This window comes from Cannabis sativa, chromosome 1, assembly GCF_029168945.1.
Source record: "Cannabis sativa cultivar Pink pepper isolate KNU-18-1 chromosome 1, ASM2916894v1, whole genome shotgun sequence".
Classification (NCBI taxonomy): Eukaryota; Viridiplantae; Streptophyta; class Magnoliopsida; order Rosales; family Cannabaceae; genus Cannabis; species Cannabis sativa.
In genome coordinates this window covers 54,411,968-54,420,982 of record NC_083601.1, presented here as the reverse complement: position 1 = coordinate 54,420,982, position 9,015 = coordinate 54,411,968, and positions in this window count along the sequence as shown.

Sequence of the window (9,015 nt, the reverse complement as noted above, 5' to 3'; positions counted from 1 at the left end):
TAATTAATTTTATTTCAATCACCATCTAAGTATAATTTTATAAATATTATATTAAATTCTTATTTTTTGAATTTTAATTCTAAATTTCGAATTTAATGAGAATTTATTTATTAGAATAATAAAGAAAATACATTTTAAAGAATGAGCTTTATTATTATTAAGATATTCGATCTCCATTGTGGGTTTTACATCGCGTTTGTTTTAGTGAGTAATCCTCCCTAATGGAGGAACGTTCATTAGCAATTTCGCACCGTTTAATCTCGAAAGATAAATCGTTTGTAAGTGTTTTATATGGTATAGATCACCCTAATGGTGGCGACCATATTTGACTTACAAATTGCGAAACAATGGTAGTAGCTCATAAGATAGAATAGCCTTGACTCTCGCCTAAACGGGACAACGCTGGATTCCAATCTTGATCGAATAAAAGGTTGCTAGAATGTTTAACATTTTAGATGAGCTGACAACTCTATTCAATGGATGGTAGCTTTGACTCTCGCCTAAACGGGACACTGATATTTGTTTGTTGAAAAACCTTGGAAATTATTTAGGATTGAATTTTTTAAGTATTTTCTAATATCATTCCTACTTGCTATGTGCTTATAATTTCTGAATTGATTTTGTGTTAAACCATTATTAATTTCTATTTGTTGATTTCTATTATTTTGTAGTATCCTGTATTATAAAAATGAATCCCATGTTATCACTGTTGACTGAAAACAAGCTGAATGGATCTAACTTTAATAAGTGGAATGAGAACATTAACATTGCTCTCATAGGAGAAAGTGCCTTGTTTGTTTTAACTGAGCCGTCACCTGAAGTGCCTGGGGACAATGCTTCCAAAGCTGTGAAAGAAAAGTACGAGCGTTGGCAGAAAGCAAATGACAAAGCTCTATACTTTATGCTTTCTAGCATGGTTGACACCCTCAAAACTTGGTTTTCTAAAACCGAGAAGGCTGCTGAAGTTATGACGAAGTTAAATGAGCTATTCGGTAAGGCATCACTTCAGTCACGCTTTGACGCGACTAAGAAGTACATTAATGCACGGATGGAACCTCATCAAAACGTGCGTGACCATGTTCTCCTTATGTCAAGTTATTTCCAAGAATCCCAGGATCATGGTGCTGAAATGGACAGTGCTACTCAAGTAAGTCTTATCTTGAATAGCCTGACTCCAGCATTTCTACCATACACATCAAATTATGTCATGAATAAGAAGGAAATTGACTTTCATGAATTAGTCAATGACCTTCAAACTTATGAAAATTTGATTGGAGGACCCAAGAAGAAAGGGAGTAAACCTCACAATCCTGGGAATGGTAATGGGACGATGAAACCAGAAGCAAATGTTGCCTCTGCTTCGAAGCCCAAATCGAAGAAGAAGTGGAAGAACACCAAGAAGCGAACAAAAGCCATGAAGAATAAAAAGGCTGCTCCTTCAGGTGATGCTACACTTAAAGGAAAGTGTTTCTACTGCAATGAAAAAGGTCATTGGAAACCCCAGTGTCCTGAACTTCTTGCAAAGAAACAAGGTATTTCTATTTATAAACTTTAAGAGTTTTAGTGAATTGTTATCCAATTGGATTTATGATTCTGGACTAACTTTGTTTATTTGTTTTCTTCTTCTTATAGGCCAAGCTACTTGAACTCAAATGAGTTGGATCGGAAAGCTGGACAAAGGGTGAAATCGTCCAGATGAAGATGAAGCTCTTCAATTTATTTTTGAATTAATTGTTTTAGTTTAAAGACAATTTGGATTTCAAATTTTAGTTAGGGATATTTATCCCTGTTTTTCTCATATTGTTGCAATACATTTTTTTTATTATTAATAAAGTTTACTTTAATTTTTGAAATTCAACAATTGCAGTTTATGAGATTGAGCTTCATTTAATTTATCTTCATCAATTATTACCACATTATATTTATATGTTTGTATGTGTAAGTGCTTTTATTATTGATGCAAATTCTATAATTGTAAAGCCCGCTTAGTTTAATTTGGAAATTAGCAGTTAATCATGATTATTTATGAAAATTATTTATAGCTATTTAAATAATTTATTATACTGTTATTTATGTTATTCAGTAGCTTGCATATTTTGTAATTCCGGTGCCCGGTATTTTGGAACTCGGCGTTTGGCTCGGTAGAAATCACAACTTAGTATGTTAGTAGTTTGGGGACGGGTTTTAGACATTGGGAATGTCGGGAATGGCCGGGAATTTAGAATTTCCCAAAAATACCCCTTTAGTATGATTTATGTGATTTTAGTGTGGAGGGGCAAAATGGTCTTTTTGCCCCAATGACTTTTTGTCTTTTAGTGACTTGTTTATTTGAAAAATAAATGTTATTTGTTTATTTTAGTGGCTGAAATGAAATGGTTTAAGTGGCATTATTCTCTTATTTTTCTCATTTCTACACTTAGCATAAAATTAGAAAACTTTGAAAAAGAGAACTCTCTCTCATTCTCTCTCTCTATTTCGGCTGGTGCATGGGATTCAAAGACTGAGTTTTTTCATCAAATTTCTAGCTAGATTCTTCACAGCTTTGGGTACTCTTGATTGTGGTATGTATTTCCTAATTGTTCTCCTTTGTTTTCTTGAAAAAAATGGTGAAATATTGAGTAAATGCATGCTTTTTGTGGCTGTTGTTGTTGCTGGGTTTTGTTGTTGATTTCTGTGGTTTAAAGCATGTCTAATTGAAGTTAAATGAACTGTTTGAAGCATGTTAATTAGGTTGTTCAAAGCTTTGAGTTTTCTATGCAAAAATGTGATTTTTGGTGAAAATATTGTGAATCTGTTCTGTGATGTTGCTGTTGTTTTTAATTGTTTTTCAGAGGCTTAGATAAGCTTGATTAAGTAGAATTAAGCTAGTGAAATGCATGTTTAGGTGTTTTTGCTCAAGTTTGAGTTTAGAACTCAAAGCTTGAGCTCCAATGACATTTTTCATGTTTGAGGATTCTGGGTTGTTTTGATGCCTTGGATATGTTCTAGGGAAGGTATAGAACAGGTCTGGAAAGTTTGATTCAATTTGGGGTTGAATTGGTCGAGTTATGAAAATTTGATGTTCTTGCTCGCGAGGAACCGGAATTCGGTTGTGCATCCGAGTCGGATGAGGGTCCCGACTTCCTAACCGGAATTCCGGTTGGGCAACCGGTCTACCGGTTGGGGAATTTTCAGAACCCGTGTTTTTCCTCGTTTTTATGTTTTAAGGGGTATTGCCATGTTTTTTATCGATAGGGAAACTTTTAGTTCCTAGTTTAAGTCCCCGGGAAGTGATTTAGCGTGTCACTTATAGCGTTGTGATTTTTTTGGTTTAGGAGCCAGTAATCCGCCGCTCAGCTTCATTTCCAATCAGGTTGACCGGCACACCTGAATTCCGAATCCAGGTAAGATTAGTATAACAGTATGCATATGTAGATTACATGTTTAGCGTGCATGTAGGAAGCCTATTAGATTACATTAGTTATGTATGTTGGCTTCGAACCATCCAACCCTGTCACGTCGGTACAGGCTGGAGTATGACCGACGGCGGAGTATGACGGTGTTCGACCGATCAGCCGACACTTGGTTGGTGGTTCCGTACTATTGACGTATCCCGTCGGTACAGTGGAGTATGACCAAGCACGGAGTATGACCGGTTCGACCGATCGGGAGGATATAGTAACACGTCGGTACAGCCGGAGTATGACCAAGAATGAGTATGACCCGCCCGACCGATCAGGTTGTTACGTGTCAATAGTACCGTCCCTATGAACGTTCAGAACTCAGTACCATGTTGGACATGGCAGTAGTGGCTCAGTACCATGTTGGACATGGCAGTAGCGGGACTCAGTATCGTGTTGGACACGGCAGTTAGAATTATGTATGAGTATTATTATGCTTTTCTTACTGAGTCTGTCGACTCACAGTTCTACGTTGATGTGTAGGTAAAGGCAAGGCTAGAGCTGATGGACCGTGAGCGAGCTTATGAAGGTTGTACATGTCGGGGCGGTTAGGCCTGGAGCGTACGATCATCGGGACATCGAGGCTGATTTTGTAACTGGTCGTTAGACGACATTTATTTTATGTATCAGTTAAACAGTTAAATCTTTTTGTAAATGATTTTATAATCGGGATCCCGAGTCTTTTGTAATGTTGTTTTATAAGTTTAAGTAAAAAGAAAAATTTTAATTAATCACGTTTTTCCATAAACCTCGTTGATTAGCAACGAGCTGCACAGCATGTTTAAAAATCACGTAATACGCCTATGTTAGTTAGGGTGTTACAATTTGGTATCAGAGCCGCCAGGTTGTCTTCCGAAGATCGTCACGACATGTACAATCATCATCAGCAGTTAGCTCGTTTCACGGTTCAGTAAGCCTTTATTGCTTTAGTAGTTTATTTTATTCAGTATGAAAAAGAAAAGCCTGTTAGGAAGCATGTTAGTAGCCTGATAGTAAAATAGGCGCATGTTTCGTTTTTAATTTCCAAATTAAGCGGCATTAGTAAGCTCTCGATGATTGTGACCTGAAGTGCCAACTCGGGATTTCGAGGCGGTTCAGGCTAGATGGACGCCAGACGAAATATTAGGAGTCAGGGCATCTCAGTCGGGTCAGATCAAGGTCGAGGAGCTCAGTTCCCCTCAAGTGTTTTGGGCCGAGGTAGAGGTCCCAGGGGCAGGGTTCGCGGTTGAGGTGATGTTAACTCGCCGCATGCTGCCCAAGTCAATCAGGAAGCCCAGAATTAGGAAGTTCGGTTTGCTGAAATGCAAGCCAGAGTAGAGGAACTAGACCTCGAGATGCAGAGGTTGAGACAGCAGGGTGCTTCCGCAGTTCCAGTGCCCGTAGTTCCAGTGGCACCGTTCGCCGCCTGTGCCGAGATAGTGGTGGCGGCCAGTAGATTGGAACCTTTGTACGAGCGGTTCCGGAAGCAAGCACCTCCGGTTTTCCTGGGAGGTCCGGACGTGATGAAAGCCGAGCAGTGGCTGACGGTGATCACCAAGATCTTGAACTTTATGGGTGTCACCGGGAACGTCAGAGTGGTGAGTGCCACTTTTCAGTTTTAAGAAGACGCTCTGGTCTGGTGGGACATGGTGTCTCAGATCCATGACGTCATCACTATGACCTGGGAAAGGTTTTAGGAACTCTTCAGCGCTAAATATTATAACGAGGCGGTCAGAAGCGCCAAGAGGAAAGAGTTCGCCCACCTGACCCAGCGAGAGAATATGAGCATGACAGAATATATTACTCAGTTCGACCGGTTGGCGAGGTTATCCTCGGGATTTGCGCCAACCGATTTCAGTAAGAAAGAAAATGTCTCGATGGACTTAATGTGAAGATCAAGTATGACCTTATGATCACTACCGACGATAAGACCATCTAAGCTGAGATGGCGAAGAAAGCATGGTGAGCTGAGGGCGCAGCTAGATGTATGTGGAATCAGTTAGGACTCTGGAATGTGGCGGGGCTCCTACCCCTTCTGCGTCAGGTTTCAGCAGGGGAGGTAGTGGTTCGGCCATGGACTGGAGGAGGAAATCATCCAATGCATCCGGTGGCTCGAGGCAGAACAAGAGGTTCCGAGGGAACCAGAATCAAGACGGTCGTCAGGGTAGTGTTGAGACCCGTTATTCCTACTGGAGTGTCTCATTAGTAAGAGGCATCCTATGGATGAGTGTTTAGGTCAAGGATGTCTGGTGTGGCAGCCAGAGCTTTTAGAAAATTGGAAAGATCGTATGATAGATATGAATCAGGGTTTGGAACCCTATTACCTGGCGGAGAATTGGTTATCTCCAATAGGTGAATTAGGTCTATGCCGATCAGGATAGATGGTGGAGAGTTAAGTGCTGATCTGATAGAGATGAGTTTAGTCGAATTCGATAATATTTTAAGAATGGATTTCCTATCTAAATATTCGGCGAGCTTTGATTGTAAGAGGAAGATGGTGATCTTCCAACCAGAAAGTGAAGAATCATTTATGTTTGTTGGTTCAGTTCAGGGATCCCGGATCCCGGTGATTTTGGCCATGTCAGCTAGAGATTTATTGCATGGCGGTTGTTTAGGGTTTCTGGCCGTGGTAGTGGACACCACTCGGCCAGATACCTTTTGGCCAGAGGACGTCAAAGCGGTTCGGGAATTTTTGGACGTTTTTCCCGAAGAACTTCCAGGGTTACCACCTCAGCGGAAGATTGACTTCGTGATAGACTTGGCACCAGGGGTGGAACCGGTTTCCAAAGCCCCATATAGAATGGCTCCAGCTGAACTTAAGGAATTAAAGATTCAGCTCCAAGGGTTGCTTGACATAGGGTTTTTTCGGCCCAGTGTGTCACCCTGAGGAGCCCCGGTTTTATTAGTCAAGAAGAAAGATGGATCTATGAGGATGTGCATCGACTACAGGGAATTGAACAAGCTGACGGTGAAGAATAAATATCCATTACCTGGGATCGATGATTTGTTCGATCAGCTTCAGGGGAAGACGGTCTTCTCTAAAATTGATCTCCGTTCGGGTTATCATCAGTGGAGAATCCGAGAGGAGGACATTCCGAAGACGGCTTTCCCCACTAGGTATGGACATTACGAGTTTCTGGTTATGTCATTCGAACTAACCAATGCTCCTGCAGCATTCATGGACCTGATGAATAGAGTATTCAACGATTTCCTCGATATCTGTGGGATTGTGTTTATCGACGACATCCTCGTGTGCTCTCAATCAGAAGAGGAGCATGAGTTACATCTTCAGATGGTACTGCAACGGCTTCGAGAACATAAGTTTTATGCCAAGTTCAAGAAATGTGAGTTCTGGCTATCTCAGGTGTCCTTCCTAGGGCACATTGTGAGCAAAGATGGGATCAAGGTAGATCCCGCGGGAAGATTGAATCCGTCAGGGATTGGCCGAGACCGAAGACACTGACAGAGATTAGAAGCTTCTTGGGTTTAGCTGGGTACTACCGTAGGTTCGTCGAAGGGTTCTCTAAAATTTTAATGCCCCTAACCAAGCTTACAAAGAAGGATCAGCGGTTTATCTGGTCAGATAAATGCGAAGCTAGTTTTTAGGAGCTGAAACAGAAGTTGATCACCGCTCCAGTGCTAGCTTTGCCTTTGGATAAAGAGAAGTTCGTAGTATATTGTGACGCATCCAAATAGGGTTTGGGGTGTGTGTTGATGCAAGCCGATCGGGTCATCGCTTATGCTTCCCGTCAGTTAAAGGATTATGAACAGCGATACCCGACTCATGACCTAGAATTGGCCGCGGTAGTTTTCGCATTGAAGATTTGGCGGCATTACCTTTACGGGGAGAAGTGTGAGATCTATACCGACCATAAAAGTCTCAAGTATTTCTTTACTCAGAAGGATTTGAATATGAGACAGAGACGATGGTTGGAATTAGTGAAAGATTACGATTGTGAGGTTCTTTATCATCCCGGAAAGGCCAATGTAGTGGCCGATGCCCTGAGCAGAAAGGGTCCCGGGCAAGTAGCTAGTATGGTTCAGATCTCACCTCAGCCAGCAGAGGATATGGTTAGATCCAGCATTGAGTTTGTGGTAGGTCAGCTTCACAACTTAACGCTGCAATCTGATCTGTTAGAAAGAATAAAAGTCGCTCAGATGACGGATCCAGAGTTAGTAAAGGCCCGAGGTAAGGTGTTGGCTGGTCAAGCCAAGGACTTTTCAGTGTCAGACAGTGGGATGCTTTTGTATAAAGCCAGGGTCTGTGTTCCGAATAGTGTGGAACTTAGGAATGAGATCTTTGAGGAGGCTCATTCTACCCCGTATTCTCTGCATCCCGGCACCACTAAGATGTACCAAGATTTGAAACCGTACTTCTGGTGGAGCGGTATGAAGAAGAATTTGGTAGAATTCGTATCGAGATGCCTCACTTGTCAGCAGATTAAGGTTGAACATCAGAGACCAGCAGGGTTGTTGCAGCCTCTAACCCTACCAGAATGGAAATGGGAAGATATTGCGATGGATTTTGTGGTCGGGTTACCTAGGACCACGGGTTTATTTGATTCCATCTGGGTAGTGGTGGATCGATTTACGAAATCTGCTCATTTTCTGCCGGTTAGGACAACATTCACAGTGGATCAGTTGGCAGAATTGTACGTTAGAGAGATTGTGAGACTTCACGGAGTACCGAAGTCTATAGTTCGGACAGGGATCCGAAGTTCACCTCCAAATTTTGGCAAAGTTTGCAACGGGCAATGGGTACAAGGCTGGAATTTAGTACAGCATTCCATCCTCAGACAGATGGTCAGTCCGAAAGGACAATTCAGATATTGCAGGATATGCTGAGAGCCTGTGTTATGGATTTTGAACGCTCATGAAATAAGTATCTACAGTTGATAGAATTTTCGTACAACAACAGTTATAAGAGTACGATAGGGATGGCTCCCTATGGACTGTTATACGGTAGGAAATGTAGATCCCCTATCCACTTGGATGAGATAGGGGAGAGGAAATACCTAGGTCCAGAGTCAGTGCAGCGGACCAATGAGGCAATAGAGAAGATAAAAGCTAGAATGCTTGCCTCACAGAGCAGACAGAAGAGTTACGCAGATTCGAAACGCAGAGATGTTGAGTTCCAAGTAGGGGAACATGTGTTTTTACGGGTATCTCCGATGAAGGGGATTAAACGTTTCGGGAAAAGAGGCAAGTTATGCCCTAGATTTACAGGACCTTTCGAGATTCTCGAGAAGATAGGTCAAGTGGCATATCGGTTAGCATTGCCTCCAGCCTTATCAGCAGTTCACAACGTATTCCATGTCTCGATGTTGAGAAAATACTTTTCAGATCCCTCTCATATACTCAGTTATTAGAGTCTTGAACTACAGCCAGTCATGACTTATGAGGAACAGCCAGTGCAGATCCTTGATAGAAAGGATAAAGTTCTCCGGAATAAGACCATAGCATTGGTCAAGGTTCTCTGGAGAAACAGTAAGGTGGAAAAAGCCACCTGGGAGCTTGAGTCAGATATGAGAGCTCAATATCCAGAATTATTCAGGTTAGATTTCGGGGACGAAATCCTTTTAAGGGGGGGATAGTT